This window comes from Capra hircus, chromosome 20 (genome assembly GCF_001704415.2).
Source record: "Capra hircus breed San Clemente chromosome 20, ASM170441v1, whole genome shotgun sequence".
NCBI lineage: Eukaryota > Metazoa > Chordata > Mammalia > Artiodactyla > Bovidae > Capra > Capra hircus.
The window spans coordinates 55,917,973-55,940,762 of NC_030827.1; the positions used below are offsets into that span (position 1 = coordinate 55,917,973).

At 44.2% G+C, this 22,790-nt stretch overlaps 1 protein-coding gene across 1 annotated transcript in view; it reads right to left on the bottom strand.

The window, feature by feature from the left end:
* Positions 1–13,450, bottom strand: part of BASP1 (brain abundant membrane attached signal protein 1) — a 93,362-nt gene extending 79,912 nt beyond the window's left edge. The window contains exon 1 of the mRNA XM_018065749.1: positions 13,428–13,450. The gene's annotated coding sequence lies outside the window, so the exon portion shown is untranslated. The remainder of the gene's footprint in view (positions 1–13,427) is intronic.

Consider the following 22,790-nt stretch of genomic DNA (forward strand, 5'->3'; position numbering starts at 1 on the left):
TATATGCTGTCCATTATAGACCTACTTCAAACCTAGAGACACACACAGATTGAATGTAAAGGATGGAAAAAGATATTCCGTCAAATGGAAATCAAAAGAAAGCTGGAGTAGCAATTCTTATGTCAGAAAAAATAAACCTTAAAATGAAGAATATTACAAGAGATAAGGAAGGACACTACATAATGATCAAGGGCTCAATCCAAGAAGACATAATAATTGTAACGATTTATACATCCAGCATTGGAACACCTCAGTAGATAAGGCAAACATTAACAGACGTAACAGGGGAACTCAACAGTAGCACAATAATAGCAGAGGACTTTAACACCCACTCACACCAACGGACCAATCATCAAACCAGAAAGTGAGAAAATACAAACCTTAGATGACACATTTTACCAAACAGACCTAATTGATATCTTCAAGACATTCCATCCAAGTGCAGAAGAATAGACTTTATTCTCAAGTGTACAAAGAACATTTTCCAGGATAGATCACATCTTGGATCACAAATCAAGCCTTGGTGTATTTAAGAAAATTGAAATTCTGTCTATCATCTTTCTGACCACAGTGCTGTGAGACTAGATATCAATTACAGGAATAAAATAAGAAAAACTGTAAAAAACACAAACACATGGAGGCTAACCAACATGCTTCTAAATAACCAATAGGTCACTGAAGACATCAAAAAGGAAATTTTTTAAAAACCTAGAAAACGATGACAGTGAAAACACAATGACCCCAAGCCTATGGGATGCAGCAAAAACAGTTCTGAGAGGGAAGTTTATAGCAATGCAAGCCTACCTCAAGAAACAAGAAAACCATCAAATAAACAACTTGACTATACACCAAAAGCAGCTAAAAAAGAAGCACACAAAAAAACCAAAGTTAGCAGAAGGAAAGAAATCATAAAGATCATAGCAGAAGAAAATGAAGAAAATAATGGTAAAGATCAATAAAACTAAAAGTTAGTTCTTTGAGAAGATAAAAGTACCAGATCATCAGCCAGACTCATCAAGAAAAAAAGGGAGAAGACTCAAATCAGCAAAATTAGAAATGAAAAAGGAGAGGTTACGATAGACAATGTGGAAATGCAAAGGATCATAAGAGACTATTAGGAGCAACTATATGCCAATGAAATGGACAACCTGGAAGAGATGGAAAAATTCTTAGAAAAATTTAACTTTCCAAGACTGAACCACGGAAAAAATAGAAATTTTGAGCAAACCAATCACAGGCACTGACATTGAAGCTATGATCAAAAATCTCCCCAAAAACAAAAGCCTTGGGTCAGATGGCTTCACAGGTGAATTCTGTCAAATGTTTAGAGAAAAACGAATGCCTATCCTTCTCAAACTCTTTCAAAAAATTGCAGAGGAAGGAACACTCCCAACTCATTCTATGAAGCCAACCTCACCTTGAAAACCAAAGCCAGACATAGGCATCATAAAAAAAGAAAATTATAGACCAATATCACTGATGAACATAGATGCAAAAATTCTCAACCAAATTCTAGCAAACAGGATCCAACAACACATTAAAAGCATCATACACCATGATCAAGTTGGATTTATCCAAGGGATGCCCAAATTCTTCAGTACATAGCACTGACTCAATTTGACACGCCATCTTAATAAATTAAAACATGAAAATCATGGTAATCACAATAGATGCAGAAAAAGCTTTCTGACAAAGTTCAATACCCATTTATTATAAACTCTCCAGAAAATCAGCTAGAAGGAAGTTACCATTAAGGTAATAATATATAACCCTAAAGATACTATCAGAAAATTACTAAGAGCTAAAGCTAATCAGTGAATTTAGCAAAGTTGCAGGAATACAAAATCAATGCACATATATGATAAACCCACAGCAAACATTGTTTTCAATGGTGAAAACCTGAATTTCCTCTAGCATCAGGAATAAGACAAGGGTGCCCACTCTCGCCACTGTTATTCAACATAAGTTTGGAAGTCCTAGTCACAGCAATCAGAGAAGAAAAAGAAATAAAAGGAATCCAGATTAGAAAAGAAGTAAAACTCTCACTGTTTGCAGGTGACATGATACCATATATGGAAAACCCTAAAGATACTATCAGAAAATTACTAAGAGCTAAAGCTAATCAGTGAATTTAGCGAAGTTGCAGGAATACAAAATCAATACACAGAAATTACTTGCATTCCTTTACATTAACAATGAAAAATCAGAAAGAGAAATTAAGGAATCAATCCCATTGACCATTGCAACAAAAATAATAAAATACCTAGGAAGATCAAATTGCCAGCATCCGCTGGATCATGGAAAAAGCAAGAGAGTTCCAGAAAAACATCTATTTCTGCTTTATGGACTATGCCAAAGCCTTTGACTGTGTGGATCACAATAAAATGTGGAAAATTCTGAAAGAGATGGGAATACCAGACCATCTAACCTGCCTCTTGAGAAATCTGTATGCAGGTCAGGAAGCAACAGTTAGAACTGGACATGGAACAACAGACTGGTTCCAAATAGGAAAAGGAGTACGTCAAGGCTGTATATTGTCACCCTGCTTATTTAACTTCTATGCAGAGTACATCATGAGAAACGCTGGGCTGGAAGAAACGCTGGGCTGGAAGAAACACAAGCTGGAATCAAGATTGCCAGGAGAAATATCAATAACCTCAGATATGCAGATGACACCACCCTTATAGCAGAAAGTGAAAAGGAGCTAAAAAGCCTCTTGATGAAATTGAAAGAGGAGAGCGAAAAAGTTGGCTTAAAGTTCAACATTCAGAAAACGAAGATCATGGCATCCGGTCCCATCACTTCATGGGAAATAGATGGGGAAACAGTAGAAACAGTGTCAGACTTTATTTTCTTGGGCTCCAAAATCACTGCAGATGGTGACTGCAGCCATGAAATTAAAAGACGCTTACTCCTTGGAAGAAAAGTTATGACCAACCTAGATAGTATATTCAAAAGCAGAGATATTACTTTGCCGACTAAGGTCCGTCTAGTCAAGGCTGTGGTTTTCCCTGTGGTCATGTATGGATGTGAGAGCTGGACTGTGAAGAAAGCTGAGCGCCGAAGAATTGATACTTTTGAACTGTGGTGTTGGAGAAGACTCTTGAGAGTTCCTTGGACTGCAAGGAGATCCAACCAGTGCATTCTGAAGGAGATCAGCCCTGGGATTTCTTTGGAAGGAATGATGCTAAAGCTGAAGCTCCAGTACTTTGGCCACCTCATGCGAAGAGTTGACTCATTGGAAAAGACTGTGATGCTGGGAGGGATTGGGGGCAGGAGGAGAAGAGGATGATAGAGGATGAGATGGCTGGATGGCATCACGGACTCGATGGACGTGAGTCTGAGTGAACTCCAGGAGATGGTGATGGACAGGGAGGCCTGACGTGCTGCGATTCATGGGGTCGCAAAGAGTCGGACACAACTGAGCAACTGAACTGAACTGAGGAATAAACCTACGTAAGGAGACAAAAGAGCTATATACAGAAAACTGTAAGACACTGATGAAAAAAGTCAAAGACGACATAAACAGACGGAGAGACACACCATGTAATTGGATTGGAAGGATCAATATTGTGAAAATGACTATACTACCCAAAGCACTCTTAATGCAATCCCTATCAAATTACCAATGACATTTTCACAAAATTAGAACAAAGTTTCATAATTTGTGTGGAAACATAAAAGACCCAAAAGAACCAAAGCAATCTTGAGAAAGAAGGATGGAGATAGGGTAATCAACCGTCCTGATTTCAAACTATACTACAAAGCTATAGTCATCAAGACAGTATGGTACTGGCACAAAAACAGAAATATAGAGCAATGAAACAAGATAGAAAGGCCAGAGATAAAACTCACACACTTGTGGGCACCAGGTCTTTGACAAAGGAGGCAAGACTATACAATGGAGAAAAGATAGTCTCTTCAATAAGTGGTGCTTAGAAAGTTGGACAGATATGTGTAAAAGAATGAAATTAGAACACTTCCTAACGCCATAAACAAAGGTAAACTAAAAAAGAATTGAAGACCTAAATGTAAGCCGAGAAATTTTAAATATCTTTAGAGGGAAACATAGGCAAAACATTTATTGACATAAATCACAGCAAGATCCTCTGTGAAACGCCTACTAGAGTAATGGAAATAAAAACAAAAATGAACAAATGGGACCTAATTAAACTTAAGAAACTTTTGCACAGCAAATGAAATCATAAACAAGATGAAAGGACAGCCCTTAGAATGGGTAAAGCAACTGACAAAGGATTATTTTCCAAAATGTACAAGCAGCTTATGCATCTCAAGAACAGAAAAACAAACAATCCAATCAAAAAATGGGCAGAAGACCAAAACAGACATTTCTCCAAAGAAGACATCCAGATGGCTAATAAACACAAGAAAAAATGCTCAGCATCACTTATTATTAGAGAATTCCAAAGCAAAACTATAGTGAAGTATCTCCTCACACTAGTCAGAATGGCCATCATCAAAAAACTTACAAACGATAAATGCTGGAGAGGATGTGGAGAAAGTGGAAGCCTCTTACACTGTTGGTGGGAATGTAAATTGATAAAGCCACTATGGAAACAATATGGAGATTCCTTTAAAAACTAGGAATAAAACTATCATATGAATACTCAGCAATCCCACTATTAGGCAAATACCCTGAGAAAATCATAATTGAAAAAGACACATGTACCTTAGTGTTCGTTGCAGCACTATTTACAGGACACGGAAGCAACCTAGACGTCTGTCAACAGATGAATGGATAAAGTGTGGTACATATACACAATGGAATGGCAGCCCACTCCAGTACTCTTGCCTGGAAAATCCCATGGACGGAGGAGCCTGGTGGGCTGCAGTCCAGGGGGTCGCGAAGAGTCAGACATGACTAGGTGACTTCACTTTTAATTTTCACTTTTCACTTTCATGCATTGGAGAAGGAAATGGCAACCCACTCCAGTGTTCTTGCCTGGAGAATCCCAGGGACGGGGGAGCCTGGTGGGCTGCCGTCTCCGGGGTCGCACAGAGTCAGACATGACTGAAGCAACTTAGCAGCAGCAGCAGCAGTTACTCAGCCATAAAATGTAATGCATTTGAGTCTGTTCTAGTGAGGTGGATGAACCTAGAGCCAGTTGTACATGAGAAAAAACACATATCATATATTAACACATACACTTGGTATCTAGAAAAATGGCAGGGCAAGAATAGAGACTCAGACATAGAGAACAGACAGACTTGTGGACACGGGGGGCATGGAGGGGGGTGGCTGGTAGGAAAGATCAGTTCAGTTCAGTTCACTCAGTCGTGTCCAACTCTTTGTGACCCCGTGAACCACAGCACGCCAGGCCTCCCTGTCCATCACCAACTCCCAGAGTTCACTCAAACTCATGTCTATTGAGTCAGTGATGCCATCCAGCCATCTCATCCTCTGTCGTCCCCTTCTCCTCCCGCCTTCAATCTTTTCCAGCATCAGGGTCTTTTCCAATGAGTCAGTTCTTCGCATCAGGTGGCAAAATTATTGGTAGGAAAGATAGAGTGGGACAAATTCAAAGAGTAGCACTGAAACAGAAATATTAGCATGTGTAAAACAGATAGCCTACGGGAAGTTGCCGCGTAGCACAGAGAGCTCAGCCTGGTGCTCTGTGACAACCTAGAGGGATGGGATGGTTATGGGAGGTGGGAGGAAGGTTCAAGAGAGAAGGGGACATGTGTGTACCTGTGGCTGATTCATGTTGATGTATGTTAGAAACCAGCACAACATTGCGTAGCAATTATCCTCCAATAAAAAATTAATTAATTAAAAAAGAAAATTATGAGTAATAGTATGCAGTGCATTAACTTCCAAAATGCACAGAATAGGAGAATCCATAAATTATGTAAATATTTGGTGTCAACTGGACATTGGGACACTGTGGCCCATTTGGAAGAGTACATGTGAAAAGGGAACTAAATTTGAAAAGAAAACCTAACAATTAAATATTTGTAAAATAAGGGCTTGGCTAAGAGAAAGCTTAGACTCTAAAATAACTGATCCAAGCCTAGTGGGAGAAGGCTCTCAAGAAAGTTCTCTACTGTTGTGTTTTCCTAGACTCACAGGGCTCCTAGTAAGTAGAGAGTGTGCCCCAGGGGGTGGGGTTAAGTGTAAGGTTAAGTGTCAGGAGAGCCGAGCGCAGCCATCCACCATCCCCAGGACATCTGCGTTCAAGGCTCCATCACTGGGCACTGGTGCTTACAGGCGAATGCCAGCCCTTTCAAAGAGCATCTCACTGAATCTGCTTGTCCTTTGCCTCTTGCAGGTGAATTAGTGACCTTGTAATATGGGGAAATTCAACTGCATGATTTTAGTCCCACTCTGGCTGTAAATTGCTGATTCTAAGAGTCTGAGGATTTCCTTTTTAAGTGTGAGCGCTACAGGGGTTAGCGTTGCCATGTACAACAGTGCTTGGGCCCTGAGCATGAGCACAGCCCATCTCTCCAGGATACTCCACAGGCGGTTCTGCACTAACCCGAGAGGATTAACTAGGCGGTGTCTTTGGGTCCTGCGGTCCCCAGGGTTCTCAGTGATCTGACTTTCTCATGTACCCTCCACAGCAAGCAGAGCCCAGCAGGGACAAATTCTGTAACCCCGGAGGGTAGATTCTCTTTTTCACGGTTCGCCTATCCTTATACAACAGCGGGCCCTGCGTCTCAGTTCCAAAGAAATCACATAGTGGAGATGCATTCCAAATTACCAGGGAGAGTCAAAGTTCAGGATCAGAGCTCCCCAAAGTCAGTCCACAGACAGCTGCCAATTCAGAACAAATTTTTCCTTGTTCTATGGTGAAATGAAAGACAAGGAAAGACAACAACACATACATATTATATATATATATATAAAACACAACTTCCTCTGGATGAAATGTCCATCTATAATTACGTCTCATCTTTTGTATTAAACTGTTCTCTCTTTTATGAACTAATGTGGATAGTAATTATATAATTACTACTTTTAATGCCATTTATTGGAGAAAACATTTTTAAATTAGCAATCATTCTTTAATCCCCCATTTAGAACTTTCCTTCCCTCTTGGCTCGTTTGCAAAATCTCAAGTGTGGGGATCTATACGATAGCTTCAGAGAGGACTGAGAACCCCCCACTCACACCCCAATCTGTTTCCTGTACAAGATAATACTTACTTGAATCCCTAGACTTTGTGCCGCACAGTCTTCTAGAAGCTACAGAGCCAGGAAGTGAGGCCAGGGCCTTCACCTCCACCCTAATTGTGGGCCAGAAGGAGCCAGAGCCCACAGAATAGCTGGAGATCCCAGGAGTTGCTGATTAAAATGGGGATAAAGTTCAGGGCAGAACATCTTTATGCAAAGCAGTAAGAAAGTGGCCTTTAACTGGGGACCCGCTGTTTCCTCCCCATGTACTTGTCACAAGCCCTCAGGCAGAAAATAGAGGTCAGACTGTGGCTGCAGAAATTCATATCCTTATCCTGTTTTAAAAATTGTTTAGTCATGTAAATCTCAGTTTTAAAGCTTCACTATACCGTATTTCCAGAGCTTTTGTTTTTCTAGACACATACATCCGGAGAAGGCAGTGACACCCTACTTCAGTGCTCTTGCCTGGAAAATCCCATGGACGGAGGAGCCTGGTAGGCTGCAGTCCAGGGGGTCACGAAGAGTCGGACACGACTGAGCGACTTCACTTCCACTTTTCACTTTCATGCATTGGAGAAGGAAATGGCAACCCACTCCAGTGTTCTTGCCTGGAGAATCCTAGGGACGGGGGAGCCTGGTGGGCTGCCGTCTATGGGGTCGCATAGAGTGGGACACGACTGAAGCGACTTAGCAGCAGCAGCAGCAGCAGACACATACATCATGTTACCGAGCACAGTTCTGAAGTCCTCATGGTCATTTCCTTCTGTGCCTGTTTGATTATATCTCCCTTCCTTCTCTCTCCTTTCCTGAAATTAGCAGGGGACGTGCAGAGAATTTCATGTGAATAATCAGAGGATTATACATATACATAATTTGGTCATATATTGGAGTGAACTTTCATTGAAAAAAAAAAGAAAAAAATACAGACCTACTTTAGAAAATAATGTTTGCTAAAATGCATTCTTCTATTTCTGGCAAGTGATCAACCATGAGAACCTTGTTAGAAAAGTATCCACTAGGGGGCACTGCAGTCAAAGCAGACAGGAGTGAACAGCCAAAGGTTTCATCAATTTGGATAAACTGGAGTCATTTCATTAATACTGTCAAAAGCATATTGTTTTTGCAAAAATGAGAGGCCACCGTGTTCACATTTTGTTGAAGGAAAAGTAATCCATTTTCTGGCAGCAGAAGCTAAAAAGTAGCTGACTCCAGTCATCCAGAATTGACCCTGTACTCAGATGAATATACACGAACCTGCACGAGAATGTGAGCCGAGACTGTCAGGCTGGAGGTGACAGCGAGTCTTGGAATTGTCCCTGGTGGCTCAGTGGTAAAGAAGCTGCCTGCAATGCAGGAGATGCGGGTTCGATCCCTGGGTTGAGAAGATTCCCTGGAAATGGCAACCCACTCCAGTATTCTTGCCTGGAGAATCCCATGGACAGAGGAGCCTGGCGGACGGCAGTCCATGGGGTTGCAAAGAGCTGGACACGACCGAGCAGCTGAGCACACAAGCGTGCGTGCACTCTGCTGGAAGTGTCCTCCCCTGTCTTTCCTCCTCTCCTCCCACCCCGTCACCCCTGGTGATAACCATATGCAAGAAAATGCAGGAGACTCAGAGAAGCTTTAAAATAAGATTCAGCAGTAGAAGGCATTTAATTTTGTAACGCATCTGACATCACCAGCTGCTTCCAGCTGAGCGAAGGCATCCTCTCTGGGGAGGGGGGCATGGTCTCTTTGCTGCAGAAGGTCAAGAGAACTCCTTTGTGGCTGTGGCAGATAGAGCCGAGGAAAACGAAGCGGAGTGCAAGAGGCCAAGAATGCATGTTCTGACCCTTTTTAAAAAAAATACATTTGACCTTTTTATTTAACTAATCCATTTTTTTAAATGGGAGTATAATTGCTTTACAATGTTGTGTTAGTTTCTGCTGAACAACAAAGTGAATCAGCTGTCTGTATACATAGGTCCCCCCTTCCAACTAACTCTCATTTTAAGTATTTGATTTATCTGATAAACTAAAAATAAATGTCTTGGACAGAGAGCAGAAGGACAACTGAGGCAGGGTTGGGGGTGGCTAGTTGAGGGCACTATGGTACCCAGGGAAAAGTTGCATAAAGGCACGCGCAGCACAATTCACTTCCCTGCAGCTCAGTCCCTGGGCTTCCTGCCTGCCCTAGAAGGTGCCCCCAAGACGCCTCACCCACACAGAGAGTTGCCTTCATCACCCAGGCAAAGTGACGGCTTAGTTTTAAGTTGGTCAGTATTGTAGGTTGAAGTGTGTCCTCTCCTCAAAATACGTTGAAGTCTTAGCCGTCCCCAACACATGTGAATGTGACTTTATTTGGAAATTAGCTCTTTGCAAACTAGGATGAGGTTGTTAGGGTGGACTGTAATCCAGTATGACTGTTGTCCTTATAAGAGAATGGGGGTTTTGATGCTGAGAGTCACAGAGAGAAGGCCTTGTGAAGAAAGAGGCAGAACTGGTCATCCAACACTCACAGACTTAGAGAATAAACTTAAGGTTGCTGGTGAGGGAAGGTTGGGGGAAACAGATAGATTGGCAATTTGGGATGGACATGTGCACACCACTGTGTCTGAAATGGATAGCCAACAAGGACGTACTGTGGAGCACAGGGAACTCTGCCCAGTGTTATATGGCAGCCTGGATGGGAGGGGAGTTTGGGGGAGAATGGATACATGTATACATATGGATGAGTCCCTTTGCTATTCACCTGAAACTCTCATAACATTGTTAGTTGGAAGCCCACTCCAGTACTCTTGCCTGGAAAATCCCACGGACAGAGGAGCCTGGTAGGCTGCAGTCCAGGGGTTTGCTAAGAGTCGGACACGACTAAGCGACTTCACTTTCACTTTTCACTTTCAAGCATTGGAGAAGGAAATGGCAACCCACTCCAGTGTTCTTGCCTGGAGAATCCCAGGGACGGGGGAGCCTGGTGGGCTGCTGTCTATGGAGTCGCACAGAGTTGGACACGACTGAAGCAACTTAGCAGCAGCAGCAGCAGCATACTCTAATTGTTCAGTCACTCAGTCGTGTCCAACTCTTTGCGACACCGTGGACTGCAGCACGCCAGGCTTCCCTGTCCTTCACCATCTTCCAGAGCTTGCTCAAACTCATGTCCATTGAGTCAGTGATGCCATCCAACCATCTCATCTTCTGTCATCCCCTTCTCCTCCTGCTTCCAATACTCCAATATAAAATAAAAATTTTTTAAAAAATTAAGGTCATCCATCTGCAAGTGAGGAACACTAAGAATTGCAGACAATGGCTAGGAGACAAGAAGGACCAGATTCTCCATCAGAGCCCATAGAAGAAACCATTCCCACCTAGACGTCCAGCATCCACCACTATGAGAAAGTTAATTTTTCTTGTTTTAAGCCACCTACTTTGCTACTGCGTCCCTAGGAAGCTAATTATTTCTGTGAACTCAAAAACAGTAGGATGGAATTCTGGGAATGACAATGAAAAGAGACTTAACTGAGCATAAGGTTTTAAAGAATTTTTTTCTATCACTTCCTTTTTTCCTTTCTACCCAATGCCAATACTCCACTTTCTTATTAAACATAAGATATTGTTTTTAGCTTTCTTTAAATGCACAGCTCAATGCTTTCTAGAGATGTCTGTGCTTTTTTCCTGCTGCATTTTATAGTTCTCCTCAAATACCTAAAAACTTCACAGACCAGATGGCATTTTTAAAGCACTTTGCTCCCTGAAGTTCCTCAAAGTATGACATGAATATTCCCTTATTCTTCATGACATCTTAAAGGAGATTTTTCTTTTTTTTAATCAACAGTTATTTTAAACCTCAGGAAATGTAGAGGCAAGTTAAGCATCTTGTCCTAAATCACATGGCCTTTCATTGGACGAACAGTTTGAGAGGCAGACCTCCCAGCTCTTTGTATACAGTAGTTCTCACTTATCCAAGGTTTCACTTTGCGTGGTTTCAGTTAACCAGGGTCAACCACAGTCCAAAAATGTTATAAGGAAAATTCCAGAAATGAACAATTCATAAATTTAAAATTGCACACTACTCTAGGTTGCATTATGAAATCTCATGCTGTCCCTGTGTCTCACCAGGGATATGATTCATCCTTTTGTCCAGAATACCTGCCCACTAGTATAGGGGAAAACGTAATATACAGGATTTGTCATTATCTGTGGTCTCAAGCATCCACTGGGAGTCTTGGAATGATCCCTGTGGATAAGGTGGTGGGGTGGGGAGCTTCTCTGGTCGCTTTTAAATATTGTATAGTTCTATTTTATACTTAATTATCTACCTATAAGAGGATAGTGAAGACATCCTTCAGAATCACGGTCAATCAGGAGTTACCTTTTGGGTATCTTTTCTGTGTTTTGGATAGAAATGTGTCTGTTGCTCTGGGAATTCATAAAACCTCAAGCCGCATGGACAAAAGTATGTGGTCATGTTCTTATCTCCCAGTATCTGCCAGAGTTTCTTCTCCCTTCCTCCCCATTCCATCCTGAGAAAGGGCCATGCCACCTCTCAGAATACGCGAAAGATCAAGCGCAAGCCAGGTTAAGCCTCCTCCCCATCTTTCCTGCCTCCCCACATCCCTGGCACAGGAAGGTCATTAGCTTGCTGGCTCTGTGTGCCAAGATCATTCCAAATGCCTTAGGAAGCCCTCCATTCAATTCCCTCTGCTGTCCCCATTCCTCCTCCCAAAGAGCCATCTTCCAAGTCTGCCTCATGCTCGGACAGAATTCCTTATCCTTGTGACTCAGCAGGGTTGAGACAGACTGGAATTTCCAAAAGTCCCAGTTTAAGAGAAATCGAAGAAAGTCAGGGAAGCACAGAAGCACCGCTGGGTTTGTCCCGGGACTCCAAGGTCTTTGTCTGAGCTCAGGCACTGAATTCAGGTGTTGAAGGTTACCTCCTGGTGTCCTCCCTACTGGGCCATTCCCATGTGAGAGTGCCACCCTGCTTCTCTGCCAAGAGTGTCCTAGATGATCACCCCCCGGGATCAGCGCCACTCCTGACCCAGGGCCCAATCTCCAGATGAGAGGTAGAGGGTAAGATCCTTCCCAAAGGGAGTAGTTTAGTCCCATGTCCATCCTTCCAGTGGAAGAATTATGAAAATATAACCTTAGAACAGGCCTGACATTTATATGAGATAATTATCTATACAGCACAGCCTGTGTAGGTTTAAGGAAAATAAGTCATCTGACCAAGGCTGAAGGGTTCCACCTGGTGATATAGAAAGACAAGGACAGGACTTCCCCTGAAGTCCAGTGGTTAAGATTCTGGGCTCCCAATGCTTGGGGGCATGGGTTCGATTCCTGGTCAGGGAGCTAGGATCCCGCAGGCCACACGGGGAAATAAAAATTTAAAAATAGACAAAAGAAAGAGACAAGGATATGATGGATAAGAAGACAGTGACCCTGGCAGTGAAGTGTAGACCAGGACATTGTCATAAAGAAGTGGGATGGGGGCGCGGCAGAGATGCCCCGATTCAAAGAAGGCAGGGATCGCTGGTGGGGAAGAGCTTGGGTCATTCCTAAGAACACTGACGTTTCCCCAGCTGGTGGGATTTGGGAAGGAAAACAAGCAGCCCAGTGTGATCATAGTTAACAGTTCTCAAGTTATGCCGGAACCGTGCCAATCGCCTCATATGGATCTTCTCACTGCATCCTTGCAACTACTACATGCTATAACAACTACCGTTATCTATCTGCATTTTTCAGAAGAGTCAACAACCTTAAAAACATTCAGGTACTTGGCCAAAGTCACGCAAACAAGTGCATACAAAGCAGAAATTAGAATCCAGGTCATCAGATGTTGCAGCCAGGGTCTTGAGAGTATATAGGTATACACACATACACACAGAGTCACATCTTAATTGAATTGGGGAAGTGGGAGGGAGCAATCACCAGGCCATCCCAGAAGGAGACAAAAAGGAGGAAAGAGAGGAATTACACAATGTCAAGGAGTCAACAGATGGGGGATTATTTTCCAAAAGGAAGAAGAGTGATGGATTGCAAATGATTCAGGTGGGGGGATGGGTTGGGGAGGAGAGGACTGACATACCATAAATCCCCAACCCAGGTGATGGAAAATAGAAAAGTAGAAAGCAAGCCAGATTTCAGTTAAGGTTTGCATCCTTGGAAAACTCTGAGGATGCAAAAGGGATTATCCACCTCGTAGCCAGGACCCAGACAGCCCAATGGGACCAGCTGGCATGGAAGCAGAAGAGGAGTCAGAAGCCCATGGATGGGAAAGCCACAGAGCGGCAGGAGGCCAAGGAGACAGGTTACCGGGGTGCCGGCACTTGGATGATCCCTGGAGATGGCAGAGTGGCAGGCAGGATGGGACGTGCCAGCCTCCAGAAGCCCCGCAAGCATCCAGTCCCGTTGTTTCCAGTCCTCTGAGCCTCCAGGGCACTGGAGTGCTCGATCAGCTGGGCGCTGCCCCAGGTGGAAGGGGCGTCTTTGGGGCCACAGGTGCCTCAGAGAAGGAAGGAATTCTGCCCCACCAGCTGATGGCTGGGAGCTGCCAGTCCTGCAGGAGGAGAATTAGCTGCTCTAGGAAGCTTACCCTGGCGTGACAGAGGGAAGGTACAGTAATCTGCCTAATGGACATTCCTTTTTCCACTGGAAAATCTGAAACAGAGAATAATTTGCCTTAAAGCATGACTGTTCCTTCTGCTTGTCTGGAAGGGGTGGGACACACAGTGACGCCAAAGAGCCTGACTTGTAGTATGTATGATAATTAAGACCCTAGAACCAAAGCTCTCTCTTTTGGCTCCCAGGTAAATTCCAGTATGTAGCAGCCACATAACTAATCTCAGGATCATTGGTGTTGGTCTATTTTTCTAACCTTCAGGTCCTGTTGCTATTTGGAAACCATCTCAATCAGCTGCTAACGATATGTCATAGACTTTCTCAACCGTCTTGTACTCTTGCCCTCTCTGACTCCTCCCAGGCTGAGCTGTGTTGAAATAGTTTTTGAGTGTGTTTAAAGTTCCAGGAAATATTTTTAAGGTTTCCTTAAAAGATGAGTTGGAACTAAATGGAAGTCGTGCTTCTGTTTAGCTATTCTCGAAGGTTCTGAGAACAGCCCCAAACGAGGGTCATGATCATTTTTTTTTTCTTGGCACTGTTTTCTCTCTCCTTTTCCTTGTTTTACTATGGAAAGTTCCAAACTGGCACAACAGCCTGGAGGGAAGAATGATGACGCCCTAAGTATTCATCACTCAGCCCCAACAATTATCAGTTCATTTTGGCCACTAGATTCAATAGACAGTATTCCTTTGCAAATGCAATGAAATGTTGCACACAGTTTGGAGTACTATCCCCATTCCCTCCATATTTCCAAGGGGGCATTGAAATAGTGCTTAGCACAAATGGCAAACAACATGTTTTTGCAAACTTCTTTGATTCTGAATTTCAAATAGATTTCAAGGAAATCATTAGGGGATGGGAACTAGGGGCCTCCTTACAAGGGCACGTATCTCATCGTCACTTGCTATTTTGAATGTGACTCTAAAACAGAAATGATCCTTTATGCCAGGCTCACATTTTACTTGTTGGGGATTTTAACCACATGAAACAAATTCTGGTAAGAAGCTTTAAAAATTTCCCAGCTAAAGAAATGCTGATGGTGGCAGGATAGGGGCGGGTACAAATAACTTTGAATTTCTGTAAACTTCAGCCAAGTCATGCAAGTTTACATTGCAAACTGTTGAAAAAGGGTCCATGGGAGATCCCTTGGAGGTGAGTCAATGGAAGCTACTCTAGAGGGAGTCAGACTTCTTGAATAAGGAGGAGAGATTGATCTGTTTGCTGAGTTTCTCAAAAGTAGAAACTTCCCTCCTTCTTTCTCTCTTTCTTCGTCTCTTTTTAAAGAGCCGGGTCTTGTTAAGAAAATGAGAATTTACCTCATCAGTATTAGCAGTCACACACTCTCTGTCTTCTGTTAGCAAGTGAAAGTGAAAAGAAAACTTATGAGCAGGAGCTTCCAATTCTTGCTCAAGATCTAGCTATATTATATATTTCCAGAGTCACTGGAAACTTTCCGTTGTGGGATATGGTGAACTCAAATGATAGCCTCCAAATCCTGACCATGTCTGTGTAACAGTAAACAATAGGTTTGGCATGAAATAGATCAGGGCTGAAATCTTGGCATCTGCACTTCCACGTGTATTCTTCCTTGGAACAAAATGTTTAAGACTTATCTCTAAAATAAATGCTGTCCCATGGCGGAGGCTAGATAGCTTACACACACACATACACACACACCCTCCATACACAAATAGAAAGAAGGAGACCCATTATCTTGGGCCGAGACTGCCCTAGAAGGCTCCTTGCTAGGACCCTGAAAGGGAAGAGTTTCTTCAAGGACCCCAAAGGTGGCTGCATGCACTTGGGACAACTTTTCACATTCTTGACCGTCTGAAGAGATGCAAAAGAAAAGACCACCCTCTCGAGAGTTAGTGGCATGGGTTTTATCTGTGCTCCTTCAGGGATTTAAACTGCAGGATTTAACGTTCAGCTAATTTCTTTAGCTCTGATGATCTAAAGGTTTAAACGCAGATCTAAATTCACGGTGGGCTATGAACACAGACCAGGGCTTAGCATCTGCTGGCGACAAGTCTTAGCTCCATGCATACAAGCTGTGTGTCCACGGGAATGTCACTTCACTTCTTCCACAAACTAGAGAGGAATGCCTAGGTCACAGGTTCTGGTTAAGGACTGCATTCTTTAAACATATAGAAAGTGCCTGACCTATGGAATATGCCATAATGCTGATATTCTCCTTCCTAAAATGCTATTATTTCAAACATCACAGGGTCTGAGAAGGTTGCCTGTCCGGAACACAAGAAGATAATTTAGTCTAAAATATTTCCCACACTAACTTCTTACTCAGAGTAGAATGAAAATCATGGGTTTCCCAGGTGGTACTAGTGGTAAAGAACCCACCTGCTAATGCAGGAGACACAAGGGATGTGGGTTCAATCCCTGGGTCGTGGAAGATCCTCTGGAGTAGGAAGTGGCAACCCAATCCAGTAGTCTTGCCCAGAGAATCCCATGGGCAGAGAAGCCTGGGGACGTTCATGGGGTCACAAATAGTCGGACATGACTGAAGTAACTTGGCACACACACGTGCCCAGAATGAAAATTATGCAAATTTGGGTCAGTACCGCTGAAAAATGCACACGAGATCAAAGTATCGCATAGTTCGTGTCTTACGGGAGATATTTTTACATTTTTTTCCCCTTTGTTTGTTTCAGTTCACTCAGAAACTAAAAAAAAAAAAAAAAAGATATATGCTAAACCAAGCTGGAAAAGTGAAGTCTTTACAAAGTTTATATTCCTAATTAAATTAAGATTTCTAGCAGATCAAGGCCAAATAACTGGGTTCAGCCAAATATTTCCTTTGATCTTGAGATTTTTTTTTTTTTTTTTTTACTTCAAAGAGTAACCAGTGGGATCGCACAGGCTGCCAGGGGCTCTTCCAATCTCTACAACGAGGGGCTCATGGTGAAAGAAGAACTTGTGAGGATCCGGGGCTCGTGTTTGTCACTTACCCACATCCCATGAGAAAGCCACTTATTTATCTTGTAGATTTGAAATAATGTTGGGTCTTTGGATACACCAAATACTCAAATCAGATTAAAAACTAAAACCCCAGCAGGGGAACTTCCCCGGTGGTCCAGTGATAAAGAGTTCATCTTGCAGTGCTGGAGGCTGGGTTCGATCCCTGGCCAGGGAACTAAGAGCTCACATGCCCACAGAGTAAATAAGCGCGCGTGCTCCAGCGCCCGGGCGCCTCATTGAAAGACCCCCTGTGATACAACGTAGACCCCACCACAGCTCAGACCTGATGCAGCCAAATAATAATAAAGCCCAGCAGGGTCCTACAGCGGTTGGACCACAGTTTGTTTTTTTTTCCTCCCAGAGTTTGTTCACCATCATGTCTCTGGTGCTTTGACAGCACGTGCTCACGATTCTTTGCTGACTGAGCAAGGGACACAGAGAGTGGTGAAGGATGGACCCAGGACGGTCTGGCCCTCAGGCTTGCTCTTCCCTCCTCTGGGACCATCGCGGGTATCCTGCCCTTGCAGCCCTGATTCTCCTTAGTCCTGTCCTGTGCTATCTGCTTAGTCGCTCTGTCATGTCTGACTCTTTGTGACCCCATGGACTGTAGCCCACCAGGCTCCTCTGTCCATGGGGTTCTCCAGGCAGGAATTCTAGAGTGGGTTGCCATGCCCTCCTCCAGGGGATCTTGGGTTCAAACCTGCATCTCGTATGTCTCCTGCATTGGCAGGCACGTTCTTTACCACTAGCACCACCTGGGAAACCCACTTAATCCTGGAATATAGTTTGTTTTTTTTTTTTAAAGAAATACCAGAAATACTAGGCTGGGGAGGCAGGGATAAGGGCAGTGGAGAGGAAGATAGGGGCCCAGCCACAGGCAAAGGAAGGGCGGGTCTGGGGGCAGAAGGGGACTTCCTGTGACACCCGCCTTGACCCAGCTCAATGTGTCCCACACTGTCGTGGTCAAGAGCGTCTCAGCATTATCCCCCTAAGCCCATGTTTATTTCTGACTGAATGGATCGAACATTCATAGGTTTCCAAATTTTCATCAACCCCAGGAGACAATCACCCTCCTTTCCAGTAAAACACAACTTCAAGTCAGCCTGAATTCTTAGTCACAGAGGAAGGCTTGGGAGACGGGGGAACCCAGACATCGACTCCATGATGAGAACATAATGAATAGACTTGAAGAATCTGCACTGCAGCCGTTACAGATGTTTTTCAAGTCTCCCTGTCTCTCTGGGTTTCTCTCTTCCACATTACCTCTGGACAAGCTTCATTTATCAGAATCAGAGATAAGGGCAGGAGCAGAAAGGCCAAACTTTGTGATAATTTGAGCTCCTAGGTAAGCACGGGTAGAATCCCCCTGTGAGCGTCTCCATCTAGATATTTCAACACCGGGGCTCCCAGGCCTCAGATGGATGGTTCTTCCCTGACGTTGGGGTGGTTTCCTAATCTGTGTCAGCAGTGAATCAGCCCCTAGCGGGGGCATGATTCCATGGACCAGCATGGTCGGGAATTCCAAAAGACAGAGACTCACTCAAAGATACGATATCAGTCAGGATGTTTGAGGCTGCAAGTCACAGGAAACCCAGCCTGAAGTGGCTTAAACACAAGGACGTGTATTCTTCTCACATACCAAGAAGTCTAGTGACTGGTTCCAGGGTTATGCCGTTCTCTCGGTTCTAGACAGGCAGGATGGTGTCACAGTGAGAGGCATAGCCTCTGCTCTCGGTGTCCCTGGGTTCAAATCCCAGCTGCGGCGCTTCTTGGTTGTGGGACTTCTGTCCAGTTAACTACTCGAGCCTCAGTTCTGTCCTCTGTGAAACTGGAGGTAACTCAGCACCTCCTGGGGTCTTGCCAGCATTAAACTAGTTAGTATTAAATTATTAAATTAGTATGTGCAAACTGCTTGGCCAGGGCTTGATGTATGGCAAACACTGCATGAATGTTAGAGGTTTTGTTTTTGTCTACACAGCACGTGGGGTCTTAGTTCCCTGATCAGGGATTGAATCCGGACCCTCCGCAGTGAGAATGCAGAGTCCTAACCAATGGACCACCAGGGAATTCCCCATAAATGTTCATTTTTATCATCTTCATTTATTAATATCACCCTCTTATCAACACAAGAGGGTTGCCAAGCCAGCAAGCTTCACACTACACGTGACAATGTGTAGGGCAGGGAGGGAAGTGTGGGCAGGGGACAAGGCAGGAGGTGAGAAGGACAGGTGCTTCCTGGTGCATCCCTCTCCATCATCAAGGAGAAAAGTCCTTCCCAGATGCTCTCATCCCTTTGTACCAGAGCCTGGAGGTCAGGATTGGGCCAGGGGGCCGTTCTGACAATACCTGGCAAAGAGGACCGGAGCCATCATGGTTTGGTGTCTTTGTGCCATCCTACATGGTAGCCATTATCCACCATGAAGTGATTTAGAGTTACATGACAATTAGTCACAATTAGAAATTCAGGGACTTCCCTGGCAGTCCAGAGGCTAAGACACCGGGCTTCAACTGCAGGGGACGCAGTTTTGATGCCTGGTCGGGGAACTAAGATCCCATATGTTGCTTAGTACAGAAAAAAAAAAAAAAAAAGAAAGAAAGAAAGACATTCAGTTGCTTGGTTTCACAAACCACATTTCAAAGACTCGATAGCCACATGCAACCAGAGGTCTCTAGAAGGGACAGTTCGGATAGAGACCACTGCCCCCTTCCAGAAAGTTCTATTGGATGGCACTGGAATCCAAGTTCATAACTGAGGGACGCACTTTCCCTAAGCACATTTTCTCCTGTGTGTGAACAAATTGAGGGCTCTGTTCACAAGGAGGATGCGGAGGTGGATACTGGGCTGGTCATCCACCACAAAGGAAGACCAGGAGGAGGACCAGCATAGACGCTGCTGTGAAGGTGGAGGTGGGGCCCGGGGTAGGCTCAGCACAGTTAAGGAAGTTCGGTTATAGTTCAAGTTTACCACCCTGGCCTCTATGCTCGCTAGGCTCCCTTACACACAGGAGCCCAGCTATTTGACGGTGATGGAAATTGGGATTATCAAGAAGAACGTGCCAGACCCCCATCTGAGTTGTTTCAGATACTAAAGGACAAAAATGAGACTCCAGTCCGCCTCCAGCCTGGCCTCCCAGCTAGTGTTACAACAACACTTTGCAAATCCCACACTTATATTGACTATTTGCGTGATGGTGAAACGTGGGGGTGATAGCCATTTTCCGCTTTGCCTAATCACCCTGACACGCAACAGACCCTGACAAAGCCCTCGGGAAAGTTCTTCCGGCCTAACTGCAGAATGCAGCAGTGGGATCATGCTTGTTTACCCAGGGGATCCTGGGCAGCAATAAAATCCTCAGCACTCCCGCTAAGTGTGTGAGAAGGTGTTGGTTGACTGTGGCAGGAATTAAGACAGAAAAATAATAATGACAACTGATGTGCGCTTATTCTTAAGTATATGCCAGGCATTTGCCTGGGTCAAGAAATGGCCAAGAGGGACATGCACCTAGAAGTTTTGCTGCCCAAACCCTCTGACACACTTCCTTCCCGGGTCTCCTGATGACTAAGCTCTTTAGGTCAATGGCATGCAAGTTTCAGCATGCAGCACAGTCATCCAGAAAGCTTATTGAAACACAGCCCTGTGGTCCGCTAGCATGCTGGAGCTGGTCCCCCTATCAGCTTAGGAGGGCAGATGGTGTGTATCTTTCCAACTCAGCAACAGCACATTCGATATTTTGCTTTGGTAGTTTCAATGCAGTCATAATGGGAGAATCTAAACCATAGGAACCAGCAAATTCTGAAGCGTCTTTTCTCCTGGTGAGCCAGTTGTTAAATCTTTATCAGTACATCACCCAGAGTCTCTGATTCTGTAAATCTTGGATGGGGGGCCTGAAAATTTACATTTCAAGTAAGTTCCTAGGTGATGCTGATTCTGCCGGTCCAGGGACCACACTTTGAGAACCTCTTCAGGGAGGCCTGAAAAGGATGGCAGGCTCTTGTCCTGACATAAGTCATCACTGGTGTGAGAATCCTGAAAGTCTCAGCAAGGAGTGTTGGCCGTAGATGATCCCATGTCAAACCAATACTAGTTAAGAGATAATGTTTACAGAGTATTGATGGTAGGCAGCTACTGTCCTAGTCATGCCTTGCAGTAACTCAATTGTCCCAACAACCCTGAACAGTGGGTTCTATTATCGTGAAAGTGAAAGTGAAGTCACTCAGTCGTGTCTAACTCTTTGCAACCCCGTGGACTGTAGCCCACCAGGCTCCTCCGTCCATGGGATTCTCCAGGCAAGAATACTGGAGTGGGTTGCCATTCCCTTCTCCAGGGGATCTTTCCAACCCAGGGATCAAACCTGGGTCTCCTGCATTGCAGGCAGACACTTTAACCTCTGAACTACGTAGGTGAGACCAAAACCCAGCACAGTCAAGGTTGTACAAGGAGTCAGCGGACCTGCTGGGATGTGAACATGGGCAGTCTGGTTCCAGAACCCACAGGTTTCAGGGGTACCACAAATCACAGATGAGACCACAGATGCTAGAAGCAGAAGGAAGTGGCGGGTGGAGAGGGGAGAAGAGAGGAGAGGAAGAGCTAGGGAGGAGAAGAAGGGGGACTTCAAAGAACGCTCACATAAAAGCAGACTCAAATTTGTTTCTTCCAAGTAGACTTTCCTGACTTTACAGGAAAAAATGGATAAAGATGTTTTCATTGTCCTTCCTTCAACATCCTGAATGTGCAGAGCCACATGACAAGCTGATGAGAAAGTCATTCTCCTGGACTGAAGTGAAATCACTCTTATGTCCAACTCTTTGTGACCCCATGAACTGTAGCCTGCCAGGATTCTTCTTCCATGGAATTTTCCAGGCAAGAGTACCAGAGTGGGTTTCCATTTCCTTCTCCAGGGGATCTTCCCGACCCAGAGATTGAACCTGGGTCTCCTGCAGGGGTTGGTAAACTTTTTCTATGAAGGAAAAGGTAGTAAATACCTGAGGCTCTGTTGCAGCTACTTGACTCTGCTATTGTGGCTGGAAGCAGCCGCAGAGGACACATCAGAATGAGAGGGGCTGTACCCCAGTAAAACTTTGTTTACAAAGACAAGCATAGACCCTACTGACCTCTGGCCTGAAATCTGATGACCCGTCCTACATTTATCTGTAAGTTACTCCTTGTGTATGGTGTGCTTAGTTGCTCAGTCATGTCCAACTCTTTGTGATCCCATGGACTGTAGCCCACCAGGCCCCTCTATCCATGGGGATTCTCCAGTCAAGCATATTGAGGTGGATTGCCATTTCCTCCTCCAGGGGATCTTCCTGACCCAGGTGTTGAACTTTCATCTCCTGCATTGGCAGGTGGATTCTTTACCACTGAGCCACCAGGGAAGCTCCTAGCAGGAGCTATACCTTCATTAAATTTACACAGAGTTTTAGACAAGAAGCAAAACCAAAGAAAGCATGCCAGCTTATCTGAGTAATCATAGAACAGATTCCACTGGGAGCTTCCTAAGAAGACAGTCCATTTCGCTGGTTCTAATGTGGTTAGAGAAGTTCTTCCTCAGTGTTAGGTCATGGCGGTTGGTTTCGTTGACTGGAAAATCATGCTACTGAGATAGACTTCCACAGATCCAAAGTTTGGTTTGGTTTCAGATCTCTGGGTCAAGAGGGGAACCAGAGTCATGACCTCATTTGATCATCTCAAATACATCATGACTAGTCCAGAACCAATTCAGAGTCAGTCACGTCATCTTTCTTCTTAAAAGATGAAATGTTCATTTGATTTTATAAACCAACAGTGATACCAAAGAATATGAAGGTGGTCTGTAAGGAATTTGAAAATGATGGACCCCAGATTATCTTCTCATTAACATTGAGATTGCTGCCTTCTTGGTAAACGCCCCCATAACCTTTCTCCAAGTCTCTAAGCTGTTCTCCTTACCTCCAGGTCTTCCCTACCCTCATTCACTTTCTTAACATTCATTCCTGTTCCTTTACTCTCCTAATCAAGAAACTCTCTCTGAATTACCATTGCATATTGACTTAAAGCCAAAATCATCAGAGCAGCATTCAAAGAGCTGGTAAGATCTGGCC